Raw genomic sequence first — 17485 nt, forward strand, 5'->3', positions numbered from 1 at the left:
AAGGGACTAGGCTGGAGCTGGACGCAACCACCCCCAGCCTTCCAGCAATTTTTCCAACAGTCAACCCCCCTCCTGGAAGAATACGTCCTGGAACTCTTGAACAAGAAGGTGATCAGGAGGGTAAAGTCAACCAGGTTCCAAGGGAGACTATTTTGCGTTCCCAAGAAGGACTCCGACAAACTCAGAGTCATTCTAGACTTATCCCCTCTGAATAAGTTCATTGCGAACAGCAAGTTCAAGATGCTGACTCTCCAACAAATAAGGACCCTTCTGCCTACTGGCACGTTCCAATGAATCATCACGCTTCCTCCTACCTAGGATTTTGACTCCAAAGGAAAAGTTATGCGTTCAGGGCCATGCCCTTCGGGCTCAACTTGGCTCCACGGATCTTCACCAAGCTGGCAGACGACATCGTCCAACAGCTCCGCCTTCGCGGCGTCCAAGTGATGACTTATCTAGACGACTGGCTGGTCTGGGCGACATCGCCCGAAGATTGTGTAAGAGCCTGCAACAAAGTCACCTAGTTCTTAGAGAAATCTTGCCTCTCTCCAGCTCAGAAGTTCCAATGGTTGGGAATCCATTGGGATCTTCAGTCACACCGCCTTTCCATCCCGCAGAAGAAAAGGGAGGAAATAGCAGGGTCTGTCAGAAGACTTCTGAAATCCAAACGGATATCAAGACGTCAGCAGGAACAAGTTCTAGGCTCTCTACAGTTCACCTCTGTAACAAACCCAGTGCTTCGCGCACAGCTAAAGGATGCCGCGGGAGTCTGGAGACGTTCCGCATCCATCGCTCGAAGAGACCTCAAGAGAAGGCTTCCAGACAGACTTCGCTTACTATTAAATCCGTGGTCGGAAGCAAAGGCCCTGAAAAGGTCCATTCCTCTTCAACACCCGCCTCCATAGATCAACATCCACACGGACGCTTCACTGGAGGGTTGGGGAGGTCACTCCCACCAATGACAGGTTCAGGGAACATGGTCTCCCCTATTCAAGACGTTTCACATCAACATCTTAGAGGTCATGGTGGTTCTTCTCACCCTGAAGAAACTCTCCCCGCCTCCCTCGATCCACATCCTCCTGATTCTGGACAACTCGGTGGTAGTCAGATGTCTCAATCGTCAGGGCTCGAGTTCGCCCCAGATAAATCAGGTACTTCTTCCGATCTTTCGTTTGGCAGAAAAGAAGAAATGGCACCTGTCTGCAGTTCACCTACAAGGATTCCGCAACGTGATGGCGGACGCTCTATCACGGACAAGCCCAATAGAGTCGGAATGGTCTCTAGACGCAAGATCATTCTCCTTCATCTCTCACCAAGTCCCGGAACTTCAGATCGATCTCTTCGCGACGAGCGACAACAATCAACTTCCTCGATATGTGGCCCCGTACGAGGACCCCAAGGCAGGAGCAGTGGATGCCATGTCACTGGATTGGAACAGATGGTCCAGGATATACCTGTTCCCTCCCCCCAACCTTCTGCTGAAAGTCCTCTCAAAACTGAGAACCTTCAAAGGGACAGCGGCCCTAGTGGCTCCCAAGTGGCCCCGGTGCAATTGGTACCCTCTGGTCCTGGAGCTGCAGCCCACGCTGATCCCCCTCCCGGGCCCAGTTCTCTCTCAACAAGTACAGAAGTCGACTGTCTTCGCTTCATCACTGAAAGTCAGGGACCTTCATCTCAGGATTTTCTATCCTTGGCCGCAAAGAAAAGGTTTGGAATCTCGAAGAAAAGTCTAGACTTCCTCGAGGAATACAAGACCGAATCCACACGACGGCAATACGAATCTTCCTGGAGAAAGTGGGTCTCGTTCGTCAAAGCAAAAAATCCTACGGAAATCACCATTGATTTTTGCATGTCCTTCTTCATTCACCTTCATGGACAAGGCTTAGCAGCCAACACGATTTCCACCTGCAAATCGGCTTTGACTAGACCACTACTGTGCGCTTTCCAGATTGATCTGTCCAGCGATATCTTCAATAAACTACCAAAAGTATGCGCTAGACTACGCCCAGCACCCCCGCCAAAACCTATCTCCTGGTTCCTGGACAAGGTGCTCCATTTTGCCTCTAACCTGGACAACGATTCGTGCCCTCTAAAAGACCTGACTCAAAAAGTTATCTTCCTTTTTGCTCTCGCCTCGGGAGCCCGAGTCAGCGAAATAGTGGCATTGTCAAGAGACGAGAGCCATATCCTGTTCACAGATACAGGAAAACTTACCCTCTTCTCTGATCCGAAGTTTCTCGCAAAGAATGAACTACCCACCAAGAGATGGGGCCCTTGGAGAATCTGCCCCCTGAAGGAAGATGTCTCTCTATGCCCAGTGGAGAGTCTTAAGGTCTATCTTCGAAGAACTTCAGACTTCGGTGGAGGTCAACTCTTCAAAGGAGAAACATCGGGTAGTGACCTGTCACTGAAACAACTAAGAACGAAAATCAGCTACTTCATTCGCAGAGCGGATCCTGACAGTACACCCGCAGGTCATGATCCTAGAAAAGTTGCGTCTTCTCTGAATTTCTTCCAGAGCATGGATTTCGAAAGCCTCAAGAGCTTCACAGGGTGGAAATCGTCGCACGTTTTCTTCAAGCACCACGTGAAGTAAGTGCATGAAGTTAAATATTTCGTGGTAGCCGCAGGTAGTGTTATGAAACCTGCCGTTCAACTCTGCATAGAACAGTGAGTTTCTTGGGACTTTAACTCTACGGGTGCCTGTGTTGACCCTCGTGTGATACATAGTGATTTCATGGACACTTAGGGTTTCTAATAGACTTTTCTTATCAAGGTGAAATGTCATAGACTTCACATGAGTGCCACATGCTCTAGGGCATGATGTGTTTTTCTTTGAAAAAGACTGACGTTTCTCTGGAACTTGTGTTTCTAAAAGTGAATTTTCTTTCAGATTCAAGATTGAAGTCTTTTATTTTCTATGTACATTATTCTTATTATTGTAAATTAACTTTACACTTATTATTGCAATTGTTATCACTATAATCTGCAATCTATAAAATAAAATGTCCATTTTATTACATGTGCGTCTCTCTCCGCTCCTATTATTATTATGAAATACATGATTGTCATAGTTTCATTTAACCCCTTCCTTTTGGAATGAGAAGACTAATATAATTTTACTTGTATTGTATACTCACTCATGCTGTGTAATATTCCTACTTGAATACTTACCTTCGTCCTGCCATCGAGACCAGATTGATCTCTCCTCTAAAGGAGCGTAGTGATTAATTATCACTTACCTATGCTTGAGAATATTCCTATCCGAATATTAACCTTCTGTCTTGTCTCCGAGTCCTGCACGAACTCTCCGCAGGGTGAGTAGCCCTTCAATGATCACTTCGGATTTTGGTATAATCCGCCGGGATTCTCTGCCAGGGGGGGCAGGAAGCTGGATCCCCACGAAAACTCTAGCGAGGACACATTACATACCTCTATTCGGAGCACTTGGCACTTGCTTAAAAGGGGAAATTTTCCACGATACATTAATTCCCTGGTACACTTCCATCAGGACGTCATGGCTTGAGCCCAAAAAACGGATTTTGAGCGAAGCGAACAATCTATTTTTGGGTGAGATAGCCATGACGTCCTGATGGACCCTCCCGTCTATTCTAGTCCAGCCTTTCAGGCCCCGCCCTGTCCTGCTGTATCATGGAGATTAGCAAGGAGCTGGCCTCAGGATGAGGACAGACGTGACGTCATTTAGCAATGGCGCCCGTTTGTTTACGTTTCGAGTACCAAAAGCAGCCACGGACGAGTGTAACTGTGGAACGGCTCCCCAGTTATTCTCCACCTTTCCATATCGAAGTGTTAACTCTATATGGGGTGCAGATAGCTATGTGGCATGTTAATACATACGTCCCCTGTTGATATACGATATCCTAGAGGGAAACCTTTAGGGTACTCGCACCAGAAGTTAGAATTCCGTGATAACCTTTAGTTTAATTCTCTGGGAATATCCCTGTAGTTAAATATACCCAAGGAAGCTGTTGAAGGAACCTTCCATCAGGACGTCATGGCTATCTCACCCAAAAATAGATTTTTCGCTTCGCTCTAAATCCGTTTTAACTACTTCTGAAAAATGTTCATCTCTAAAATTCACATCATCTACAAGATTTTTATTTAACGACTGTAATTGATCAAGATGATGTTTTACAATATTTCCACCAACTTGAGCATCACAATGTAAATTTCCCATCTCTTTTACAATTTCTCTTGGTACCCACTTTTCTGGAGAATTGTATGATCTTACCATGACATTAGAATAAGGGGAAAATTTTCTTACTTTTCGGATACTTTCTAATTGCTTATACCCTTTTTCTACTAAATAACTTTCCAAACTTGGATACAACTAATCTAACTTACACCTAATTCTCATACCCATCAACAAAGTTGATGGTGTCACACCTATTGTACTGTGTAGTGCTGTTCAATAATACAATGAAAATTTAAGATACATTAAATTATATGTTATTTGTATTTGCTTTTCTACACTTCATGTTATGCTGGAATGTTTGAAAAAATCTTTCAGCATCTCCATTCGTGGAAGGATGATAGTTGATTAAAATGTATGTTTACTTCTATTCACTTGAGAAATTCTGGAATACCATGAGTGCAAAAAAAAAAAAAATAAATTGCATTAATTCTTTCACAGATGTGTAAGATGTTGTCTTCATGGAATTACTTCTGGTCAATCACCGTAAGCATTTACAAAACATAACCAAAGAAGGGAACTTCAAAATCTATGTGCACTTTTTACCATGGATACCTGAGTAATTCACATGGGTGCATTCTTGCAAATAGAGGATTGGGTATTATTGTACTGTATTACAGGGCTATGTAACAGGAAAAAACTAATTTTTCTTGTAAAAAAGATTACGCTCTCTTCGAAAATGACACTCGTTCCGTTGCCAATGAATAGTTTCAGATACAGTATATATATATATATATATATATATATATATATATATATATATATATATATATATATATATATATATATATATATATATATATATATATATATATATATATATATATATATTTGGGCTCAACCCATGTCGTCCTGATGGAAGGTTCCTTCAGTAGCTTCCTAAGGGTATATATGACTACAGTAGATATTCCCAGAGAATTAAACTAAAGGTTTCACAGAATTCTAACTTCTGGCGCGAGTACCCACAAGGTTTCCCTTTAGGATATCGTATAATAGCAGGAGACGTATGCTTGACGCACCACATAGCTATCTGCACTCCACATAGCGTTTTTGATTCGAGGGGGAATAGTGGCAAGTTATGGGAGGAGCTGTTACAAAGTTCTCCTTCTCTATTACTGTTTTGGTACTCGGCGACGTCAACATCCAGTCGCCATATTGGCCGCCATCTTGGATAACGCCGCCGTAGCGCACCATTGTCATTCCTTTACACGTAGCGTTTATGACAAGGTTCTTTTCGCAGTTTTTTGCTAAGTGATCCAGTATGTCGCAATCTTCAGCCTCGCCTTCTTCTGGAAAGTTGAGTACCATATTCTTGTATTGTATAAATAAGCTCTAGCCGTAAATTAACGCTTTTTTCTCTTAAAATACCGTGTTTTGTGGTGGAGCTGTGCCTTGACCAGAGGCGTCATGTCGGATGGTGTTGTTCTCCTCGCATGCTTTATTTAGTTAGCCAGAACAACCTTACCCGGTCTTACAACTAATTATCATCATCAGTTATTTAGTTTTCATTACTGTACTAGGAATTAGTTATATTATGCCGATAGTATTCATTTTCGGGGAGCGTGGGTAGCCCATTCGTATGGTAGTGTTCTAGCCTAGCCCCTAGACTCGATTACCTAGGTGGTTTTTGTTTACTCTCATGCATGATATAATAAGTGTTTCTAGAGCTAATTTATGAAATTAAAATTTTAGGCATTTATACATATAAGATACAGTGATTGCACATATGTTTTTCGCCTTTGAGGAAGTATACTAAGAGTTTCGGTGATCTTGGTAGTAGACTCCTTTGCCCCTAACCTAACGTAGGTCTGTGGTATACTTCCTATCCTCCCCAGTTACCTTACCCAAAGTATCTCCTCCCTCTGAGGTAGCCTAGGATACATCCTAGCCCTCCTTACCTCGAATCGCATTCGGGTAGGGATAGGCTAGGATTTTCTTTCCCCACTCCTAGCCATAGCATATAAGCTTTGAGTTTGGGACAGAACCTCAAAGTACCAGTCGTTCGCCCCCAGCTCCCCCTCTAGGCGAATGAACTCTCCTTTTGGGGCCCTGCTGGTCGGCAAAGGTGGAAGGGCTCTGCCCTTCCCCATAGTCCACACTTGGTAGGGTTACGACCCTTTCCTCCCTGTGGCCTAGCGATTTGTCCTACACCTGCCTTCCCTGATTCGGGACTCGCTTCTCTAGCCTACGTTAGGCAGGCCAGGCGATTCTGTTTCTTTATAGTTTAGGACAGTACACTAGTGCTGTACCTTCTCCAAACTAACCTACCCTAGGCTGGAGAATGAAATCTCCTACACCTGGGATAGTGCTGGTTCTGGAACAGAACCCCGCCCACCCCGGGCCCCCTGGAGTGTTGGCGAAGGCTACGCCTTCCCCCACGCTCCCCCTCAGGACCCTCGCCCCTCCCCCCTCTGTTCTTTTGTGTTGGCCTAGCCATCACACCCCTGTCCGCCGTCCTACAACTCCACCGTGTGCCGGCGGGTTGTGGGTTCGGCTTGGTCCCTTCGTGGGTTAGTCCGAGCTGCTATGCTTGCCGCATATAGTCAAACTATGGGATGGCCTAGGCAAATCGGTCTGCCGGCGTGGGACCTCCCTACCTTAGAGTGTTCTTCAGCCCTCCCTTGGGCAGCCATCCACAATTCTTGCCAACTGCCGGCTCTGTTGCGGCTGGATGAAAGATTGCCCCCTCTCTTTCATTTGAACACTCCTTCCGGAGGAAGACGAGGTCGGGGTAACGAGCTACCCTTCCCTCCCCTTCCCCTACCCTTTTTCTCTACCTATCAGTGCCGGTCCACTGCCACTACCCTGCCGGCAACAGCTGTCAGGGTACCCTGTATCCACTCTGTGACATTGATTGACGCCAGTGCTGGAATACCTTTGCCTGTCGCTTGCCGACTGCCAGGGGCCGCCAACGTGCCAGCAATCTGCCATCATCCAGAAGCTCCCATTCTCTCTGCCCCATAGACTGATGACAGAGAGGGGTTCCCACCTTCAATATTTCTAGCATACTCAGTGCATCCATGCGCAGTCCCTTGCCGGGACCTATCTGAATATGGAGGGATCATTTCTCTCACTTTTATCCTAAACTGAATGAATTCAGTTCCCCCCCCCCCCCGCCCCACCCCCTTGCCATGACTAATTCTCCATAGGAAATCTAAGCTATGCTTAATCCAATATGGATATCCCTTCCATCTCTCAGGCTCTTTAAGAGCCCATAGAATTAGTTATGGTGTGGAGTCACAGCAATTGGCTGGGCGGGATGCACATGTATGTGTCTTTTCTGCTTCTTTTCCAGCTTACCTATCCTAATTTTACACATGAAAAGGAATCTTATATTGAGTTAAATAACCTTAATACTAATCTAAGATTACTTCAAGTCTTTACTTTAAGTCATTGTAAATGACTTCCGCAGACTCATTCCCCCTTTCATTTACAGGAGGAGTATATCCGGTGTGAGAGCGCCTTCTGCAGTATTCAGCGCACGGACTTCTACGGCCACCTGGCGTGCCAAACCGACGCCAGCTGTTCCATCTCCAAGGGGACTCTCCGGTATTGGGACCCGTAGGTCTGCACTGTCTGCAAGAACCTGCTCCACGAGGGGTTTGAGGACCCTTCTTCAGCGGACCCCAGGGACGTTGCCCGAGAGAAACTGCGCAAATGGGTGCGTGGATTCCAAAAGAACGCCACGGGGCCCTATCTCCCGAGTGAGAAGATGAGAGCTTTGCTCTTCCCAAAGGCATCTGCGGATACTGTCATCCCCAAGGCCGAGATCCCCTGCGTCCAGCTGACGGTCGAACCTGATGTATCGGACGCACTGCAAGACTTCCATCTTGACGAGGTGGAACGGATGTCGGAAGTGTCGGACATCACCGAAAGGACCCTGATGGCCAAGTGTCAAGAAGAGGAGGAGCATGTAACGGAACCGATTCCCTCTACCTTTTCTACTCCTACTCCTACTCCGTCGTTACTGGAGAACCAGGTGAGTCTCCAGGCCCTAGTGGCCCTCCTGGACGAGAGGTTCCGAAAAGGACAAGAGGACCTCAAGATGGAGATTCTCTGTCTGTCGAAGCAGACGGTCAAGAAGATCAATGTCAAGGATCTTCCCCCTTGCTCAGTGACCAACCCATGGAGGCATGCAGAGCACATGCCAATTATAAGTGGACGAATCTTTGTCAATGACAAGCTACACGCAGTCCCCCTTGAAGAGGTGGAGGTGGAGTTTTGGCCTAGCTTTCTGTTGTATCCGGACTGTTACATCCGTCTCAACTCTGAGCCAGCTTCCAAGGAGGAAACCGAGCCTAAGGAGGTCACAGTCTTTGACCACGCTAAGGCTCAATCTCATCTGGCCAGCAGCCTTAAGAGCAAGGGCTATACCAACTCTAAGGTGCTAGCCCTTAGCAAGAAACATCCATCCTTTCTTGCTCCTGCCACCATAGTCTTCCCCTTTGCTGAAAAGTCCTTGCTGGCAGTGTTGAAAGCGGTGGAGAAAGGGAAACCTTGCCCTACAATGGAGGAATGTAGACCCCTCTCCCTCCCCCTACCTCCTGACAACAAGAACTGGAAACACATCCAGTTAACTTTCTCGGTAGGAAAGTTGGAGGCTGACGTTGCAGGACGTCAGTTTAACGAGAACCTCCCCAAGCTCTCCAAATATCTTCTGCGTCGGGAGCTGGATATGAAAGAGAGACTGTCTGCCCCCATTTTCACCAAGTGCAATTGGAGACAATGGCCGGGGACACTAGGGCCCCAGACATGTATAAGGTCTTAGCTAAGACCCATCTCGACACCCTGACGAAGGAATTTTATAGCTTCTTCAGGGCTCGGAGAGCCCATAGAGAATTTGTGTTTGCGGACGCTACCGTCAAACACGAACCCCGGAAACTGATCTCCTCCAACATTTAGGGGAAAGACCTCTTCCCCAATGATCTCGTGAAAGAGATTGTAGACAGAGCCGCCACCGAGAACCGGAACCTTCTCAACAAGTGGGGCATGTCAAGAAAGAGGAAATCTTCTCAGGATGAGGGCCCCCAACCTGAGAAAAAATCTAACAAGCCTAGGCCACAGCAGCGACACGCTAAGCGCCAGTTTCCGGCACCCGCTACTCCCCAGTTGGTGGCTCAGGCCCAACAGACCTTTCAGTTGGTCCCTCAGCCGGTGGTGGCTCAGTCACCAGTCTTCACACCTGCCTACGAAAGACAGTCAACTACCTTTCGTCCCAAAGGTAGAGGCTCCGGCAGAGACTCCTCTCGACGCCATTCCAGAGGGAGAGGAGGGAGGGGAGCAGGCGGCCGAGGTGGAAAACCCTTGGGAAACCAGAAGCAATGAAATGCTTCTGGTGGGAGGAAGACTCCGCCTCTTCCAGGATCGTTGGACCTTCGATCCTTGGGCTCAAAGCATCATCAAGAACAGACTAGGGCGGAGTTGGGTAACACCACCTCCAACCTTCCATCAATTCTTCCAACACTCCACCTCAGTCCTTGAAGAATACGTCCAAGAACTCTTGAACAAGGTGATCAAGAGGGTAAAGTCCACCAGGTTCCAGGGAAGACTGTTCTGTGTTCCCAAGAAGGACACCGACAAACTCAGAGTCATTCTGGACTTGTCCCCTCTCAACAAGTTAATTGTGAACAACAAATTCAAGATGCTAACTCTTCAGCACATCAGAGCCCTACTGCCCCGAAAGGCATTCACAGTCTCAATAGACTTGGCGGACACCTACTTTCACATTCCAATGAATCGCCAGGCCTCCTCTTACCTAGGATTCAGGCTTCAAAGAAGATAATACGCCTTCAAAGCCATGCCCTTCGGACTCAACATAGCTCCAAGGATCTTCACAAAGCTCGCAGAAACGATCGTCCAACAGCTACGCCTTCAAGGCGTCCAGGTGATGGCTTACCTGGACGACTGGCTGATATGGGCCACATCTTCAGAAGAATGCTTGCAAGCTTCCAGAAAAGTGACCCAATTCCTGGAACATCTGAGTTTCAGAATCAACACCAAGAAGTCTCGACTTTCTCCACCTCAGAAGTTTCAATGGCTAGGAAGCCATTAGAACCTTCAGTCACACCGTCTTTCCATCCCTCTGAAGAAAAGGAAGGAAATAGCAGGTTGTGTCAAGAGACTCCTAAAATCCAAACGGATTTCAAAACGTCAACAGGAGCAGGTGCTCGGCTCCCTCCAGTTCGCTTCAGTAACAGACCCAGTGCTACGAGCACAGTTAAAGGATGCATCGGGAGTCTGGAGAAGATACGCATCCATTGCTCGAAGAAATCTCAAGAGACCTCTACCAACCAGGCTTTGTTCACTCCTAAAGCCATGGTCGGAGGCAAAGAACCTGAAGAGATCAGTCCCCCTTCAACCACCACCTCCGTCGGTCATTGTCCACACGGATGCATCGCTAGAAGGATGGGAGGGGTCACTCCCCTCAACAACAAGTTCAAGGAACATGGTCTCCCCTATTCAAGAAGTTCCACATCAACTTCTTGGAGGCCATGGCGGTCCTTCTTTCTCTGAAGAGGCTGCCTCCACGACCCTCGTCCCACATCCGTCTAACTCAGGACAGCGCCGTTGTGGTCAGATGTCTCAACCGTCAGGGCTCAAGATCGCCCCAACTCAACCAAGTGTTACTGCCCATCTTCTGCCTAGCGGACAAGAAGAGATGGCACCTCTCAGCAGTTCACCTTCAAGGATTCCGCCTTGTGACGGCGGATGCTCTATCAAGGACAACCCCGATAGAGTCAGAATGGTCCCTAGACGCAGATTCTCCTTCTCCTTCATCTCTCGCCAAGTCCCGGAGCTGCAGATCGACCTCTTCGCGACGAGCGACAACAAACAACTTCCTTGCTACCGGCCCCTAAGAGGACCCCAGAGCAGAAGCAGTGGACGCCATGTCCCTGGACTGGAACAGATGGTCCAAGATTTACCTGTTCCCTCCACCCAACCGTCTGCTGAAAGTCCTCACCAAGCTGAGAACCTTCCAAGGAACAGCAGCCCTAGTGGCACCCAAGTGGCGCCGGAGCAACTGGTTCCCCATAATCCTGGAGTTACAACCCAAGATAATTCCCCTGCCGGACCCAGTTCTATCACAGCAAGTTCAGAAGTCGACTGTCTTCGCTTCATCAAGGAAAACCTGAGACCTACATCTCATGATTTTCTCTCCCTAGCCGTTAAGAAGAGGTTTGGGATTTCGAAGAAAAGTTTGAACTTCCTAGAGGAAAACAAAACTAAATCTACCAGAAGGCAATAAGAGTCTTCCTGGAAGAAATGGGTGTCCTTTGTCAAGGCTAAAAATCCTGCGTGAACACTTACTCTTAACTCTGAGAACATTATCTTTGTCAAGAAATATGTTGAGCTGGCCTACAATATTTGGCATGTCTTTACTAGCAGGATTCTTAGAAGAAAAGTAATCAAACACTTCTGGGAAATGGACTCTCTGATCTTGAGAAATCAAGATAGAATTTGCCTTAGCAAAAAGCTCGTCCTCCTCAAAACAGATCAAATGTGAATACTTAGCTGGATCTCTCTCTCTCAATTTAATCTTACATTTATTGACAAATTTAAGAACCATGTGTTGTACTGCTACAAGTTTATGAAAATCCGAAAACCGATCCATAGGGAAAAGGTGAACAGCCCTTTCGCTACCATGCACTGCAGTTGCAACATAAAGTTCCCTAGAATCACCATTCCTGTTCATCTTAGACCCTGATATCCAAGGGTTTGGGATAACTACCTTAAAGCAATCTCCTGTCACATCTTTACAGAGATGTGGTGGATCAGTCATAAATGAAGATTTCTTCAGCATTTTGTAAGAAGTAGGACGACTAGCACTATCAGCTGGGTTTACAGACCCTCCACAAAAATTAAAAGCAATGGGATGCACTTCACACAACTGGCAGATATTATGTAGTCTATTTATTACAAACGCATTAAGATTCTTCAATTTATCAATCTTATTAACATGGGAATTCAGCCAATTAAGACAGACCAAGCTGTCAGTGTAGAGTTCCAAACCAGTAATATTAATGGGTTTCACACACATAGGCCCAGCAAGTTCTTTGAATGTGTCAATAAGGACTTCCGTGCCAAAGGCTATGGCTTGAAATTCTAAGCAAGGAATAGATTTTGTAGATAGTTGCTTATTGATCAATCTATTCTTTGAAAACAAGAATTTAAGCTCCTTAGTAGTCTCATTCACTATGTATATAACTGTCGCATATATCACACGTGAACTATCAGTAAATGCGACAAGTTTGCAACTACCATCTCTCCTGCCCACATATCGCTTTACTGCAACTTCAGGAGCAGAGTTAACCTGAGTAGCAATATTTCTCCATTCCCGTAATTCCTTTTCAGGCAACCTAGTGTCCCATTCTAAATCCTTCATATACTGCAGTTTCTGCATAAATAGCCTAGCTCTATTCAAGAGTGGCATATTGAAATTAAGAATATCATAATTTGAAGCAATGGACCTCAAGATTTCCCTTTTACTAGAAGCCATTTTATCTAGATTCAGACTTTGGGTAGCAAGAGTATCCTCAGTCCTGTCCCAAATAAGACCAAACAGTTTAACTTTAGTAGGTGTAGATTCTTTGGCATGTTCATCAATTATACTTTGGAGTTTAATCTCATTTGTGACAAATTGTTGCAATGAAAACTTATATGGGTCAAATATGTCCTTTAAATGATTAAATGCCCAATGTAAAGTATCAGTACTATTTGTTGTATAGGCACAATTATCCATGTAGCAGAGATCATATATACATCTCTTGAGATCCCTAATTTCTTGGGCGTCATCTGTAATATCCAAAATCAAAATTTTGTATAGCCCAAGAAGTAACATTGCTGGACTTGGTTTTAACACAAAAGGCAATCTAACATGTTTATATGGAACAAGAGAAAAATCTTGCTTAGCAACATTCCTAAACCAATAAAAAAGAAGTTTAACCTGGTCACTCTCTGGCAGTTCAATCTGTAAGAAAGCCTTCTTCAAATCAAAACAAAGAACTTTTTCATCAAACCTAAGCTGCAGAACAGCTGTCGAGACCTTCCTATTTAAGCATGGGCCTGTCAACATTGCTTGGTTATGGGACACAGTCATTGGCTTATGAGTATCTTTTTCCGAGAGATTTGACAAATATACAATTCTGCATTTTGTCGATTCCTTATCCATTCTGAAAATAGGCATATGGGGTAGGAAACTGAAGTTAGGATTCTCTTTAAGAAACTCTGGTAAGTTGTCAACCCTTTTTATTATCCCCAGGTTTTCTTGTTCCCTGAAGATTTCATCCATCATAGATAGATGCTGTCTATTTCTATACTTTCTTAAATTAGAATTCAAAATTAATTTGGATAGACGTTGGTTATTTCCCAAGAGATGTGACACTTCACTGTTCCAGAGGAGAGGCATAACTAACCTTCCCTCCTCGTTCCGGGTAGTTGACTCCAATACAAAATCAATTAGCTTATCATGGGACTCAATAGAAGTATCATTGTAATTATTGTTATCATAGTTTAATATTCTGTGCCTTTCTTGTAAAATAATATTATCCACAGCTTTCTGCAGGTCTGTCTCATTAACATTTCCCTTTTCATCCACAACTGATATTTCAGGATTACTGTCCAGGGAAATAGGACTCTTAGCAGAATTTTCCAACACTGGGACAATATCAGAATCTCCAAGCTTACTTACAACATTACATGACAAAAACTGAGGCTTTATGCAGGGTAAATACTTCAAATTATCTGAGATTGTGTCAACTTGGCCACAAAGCATAATTCCATATGAACTTTCAAGATATACTGAAGGAACAGTGCCACCAAAAATCTTGGTACTTACAGGAATTGCATATTCACAGTCAGTTCCCAGCAATAAATCAATATTTGCAATTTCATCATCTGTAGCTTTCAAAAATTTGTCGGCAAAAGAATAGCCCCTTTTAGAAAACTCATGAACAATCTTCCCAAGACCTGGAAGGTGGAGTCTAGTTTTAATTTCAGGAATACAAACTGCCTCAACCATGTGACATTCATGCTCAGACATCAACTGAAGTCTAACTATTTTGGTATTGAAGGTTCTAGACTCATTAAACCCTTTCACAACTAAACTAAAATTTGGATTAATCACCTCAAACCCCTGCCTATCAGCTAAATCACTATTAACAAATGTCATCTGCGATCCACTATCCTTTAAGCATCTTACCAGTGAACCATCAGGAAGGGGCGAGCTGAATGTGGGCAAGATAGAACTAGATACAGCAGTCACGTGCAAAGTATTAAGATCAACGCATGCTATACCGTTATGCGACACTGTATTTGAGGTATCAGTTGAAATATCTGATTGCTGAGAATCTCTACTTGGGCACAAAAATGAAAAGTGCCATTTACTACAATGCTTGCATTTGGTATTAAACCTAAATTTACAATCTTTGGTTCTGTGAAAATTTGCACATTTACAGCATGCATGCAAACTTTTAAGCTTCTCTGTCTTCAATTTAGGAGAGGAAAAATTTAGGCATTTATATATTGGATGATCTGAAGACTCCCCGCTCTTACTACAAAGAATGCATGCACGAAATCTACTGGGAACAGATTCATCCTAGGGCTTAACATTTGCTGCAAAACTAGAAATAGCAGCATCACATTCATTGGACTTTCTTTTCCTTTTAAATTTCTCTTGGGCTTTGACATACCGTTCTGTAGCTTCAAATATGTGATCATCAATTTCCTTTAAAGAAGGTTTAGAGTTTCCTGTGATCTGAATTAATTGTGACCTAAAGCTTTCATTTAGAGAGCTCCAATAAAAGAACTGAAGAATGTCATCCACAGAAACTGAAAGATTATTGAAAGTATCTCTGATCATTTTCATCTCTCCAATAAGCTTATATGGGTCATCCTGGTAAGAAAGTCTTAGCTCTGACAACAATTTAATACTATCATACTTCTGAACAATTACTGACCCAAATGCTTCCATAAGCAGTTTTTTGGCATCCTCATATGTTCGACTCCCTGAACTCAAAGACTGAATAAGTGTATGGGGTTCCTTCCGAGTCTGTCTTTGAAGGTACAAAAGTTTTGTGTAGGAGTTCAAATTAGCTCTACCAGTTATATCCTCAAAATCTCTAAAGAACTTCTCAATACTCTCTCCCCTAGCATGACTATACACTGGAAGTGGCAACTCTGGAAGCTTGAGCTTGTTACTTACATCATTACCATCACATACATTTGGAGCACTTTTGAGCAATGAAATGGCACTAGTAATTTTTTCATCATATTCATCACAACTCTTAAGTTCAGCAGCAAGACCACCCTTATCCGACTTCCAAATAAGCTCAGAAATCTGTGTGTTACAGTCATCAAGTTTCTGTCGTAAACTATCCAAAGAGAGAATATTTTCTTTGACCTCACATGAGGTGAAAGATCCACAGTTATCCTGAACATTCTTACACCTTTTGGTTACTTGCGTCCTGTGGTGAGCTCTGACATTTTTTAAATAATCCAAGTCACCCATCATGTGTAAAAATATGAAGTACTAAAATAACCGCAATTTCGGATAAACAAAGTAATAGGTTTGCAACGCGATGTGCAATATTAAATGTTACAAAATAATAATCAAATCACAAATTGTCTCAAATGAGTAACCTAACAAGAGCAACTTAATATACTCTAGAAATCCAATACAATACACAAGGAAATTTGCCTATCCAGCGAAACAAATGTGAAACATGAGTGAATATGACCCTAACCATGACCTTAGGTGAGGAGTTCCACGAAGCAAGGACCCACAGAGTGCCCCACATTGGGCGCCATATTCTGAATTAATTACTGTGAATAATACACCAAGAAAAAACACAAGAAATTTAATAATAAATTCTACAGTTTAATTTATCAATCTGTTGGGAATATCCTTGCTTCCTGGTTTGCAACAGGTAATCCCAAACCATACGCGGTAGAGGGATGGTGCTGGCCCTGCTGCCAACTCACAGTTTCAGAATAAATCAAGAGAATCTGAAATGAGGGAAATCCTAATATAAGAAGGGACTCCTAATCAAATTAACTAAATAAAAATTAATGTAAAACTTAAGAAAAATGACTCAAGTAAAATATATATATATATATAAAGTAAACCTCTAAATGCTCAAGAGCAATGCAAATAAGTGGGCATGTCCATCCAAACATACGTAAAAACAATGAGGCAACGAAGCACGAGATTGAGAGGCTAAGCAAAACTATCTGGGATGAACAAGTAGTTACTGGGTTAACCCGGCAGACCATAAATATAAAATTATGGCTTGAAAAATATGAATTACTACCTGTTAAATATAAGTAAAAAGTAATATGCTAGCTCCAGAAATATTAACGTTGCCTTTAAATGAAGGTCCAAAAGACATATAATAGGCTTACTTGGTAAATATAATTACATACATGGGTACCAATCGAATATGATTCTCTGATAAATTTCATGGGGAAATTCTGTTAGGACATTATTGTTCAACAATAATTACTGAAATTGAAAACGCAAATGACAAGCACCAAACGAAATTTGCAACGAACCTTCAAATTTTCAGCTATCCTTTCCAGGTCCCATTAAGCCGAATAATCGTATTAGCAACTAGATGGTATCGGTTGGCAAGTTGTTCTTCGTGGAAATGGTGGCGGCCTAAGGGGGATAAAAGGCAGCATTATCCGCCTCCCCACCCTCGGTACATGGGCCAGGTCACAGATACATTTAGCTCTTCATAGTTCCTTTATAATGCACTGCACTTAAGATTTGTATGATCGTAGTACTGATCTCAAAGTCGCGCTGTGCTAGGTAGTAGTCAGGTCTTCACTGTACCTCTCCTTCCAAGCTACTCCTGCTCCAAAGTATTTTGGGAACGGGGTTGACGCTGGAAGATAACCAAACTAGGCAGTAACTAGTTACAGGGTTAATGTAATTAACTACCTTCGTTGCTGTTTGCTTGGTGCTTGGTATAGTTAAGTTAAAAGAAAATCAATTTACCAAACATTTATTTAAATGATGAAGGAAATGCATATATTTACCAAGCAATTACAACAGAAAAACAAAGATACCCAAACAGCAGGATATAACTTTAATAATTGATGCTTATTTTAGAGTATAAGGAAGCAATAAAAGCAAACTACATGAGAATACGAGACTAACTAATAATATTACGCAAAATAATGAAAATCTCTTATATTAATAAGAAGGTAAAACTAAGGATAAACATAACTTCCCAAACACAGGACGTCAGTTTAACGAGACCCTCCCCAAGC

The sequence above is a fragment of the Palaemon carinicauda genome, chromosome 13, assembly GCF_036898095.1.
Source record: "Palaemon carinicauda isolate YSFRI2023 chromosome 13, ASM3689809v2, whole genome shotgun sequence".
Classification (NCBI taxonomy): domain Eukaryota; kingdom Metazoa; phylum Arthropoda; class Malacostraca; order Decapoda; family Palaemonidae; genus Palaemon; species Palaemon carinicauda.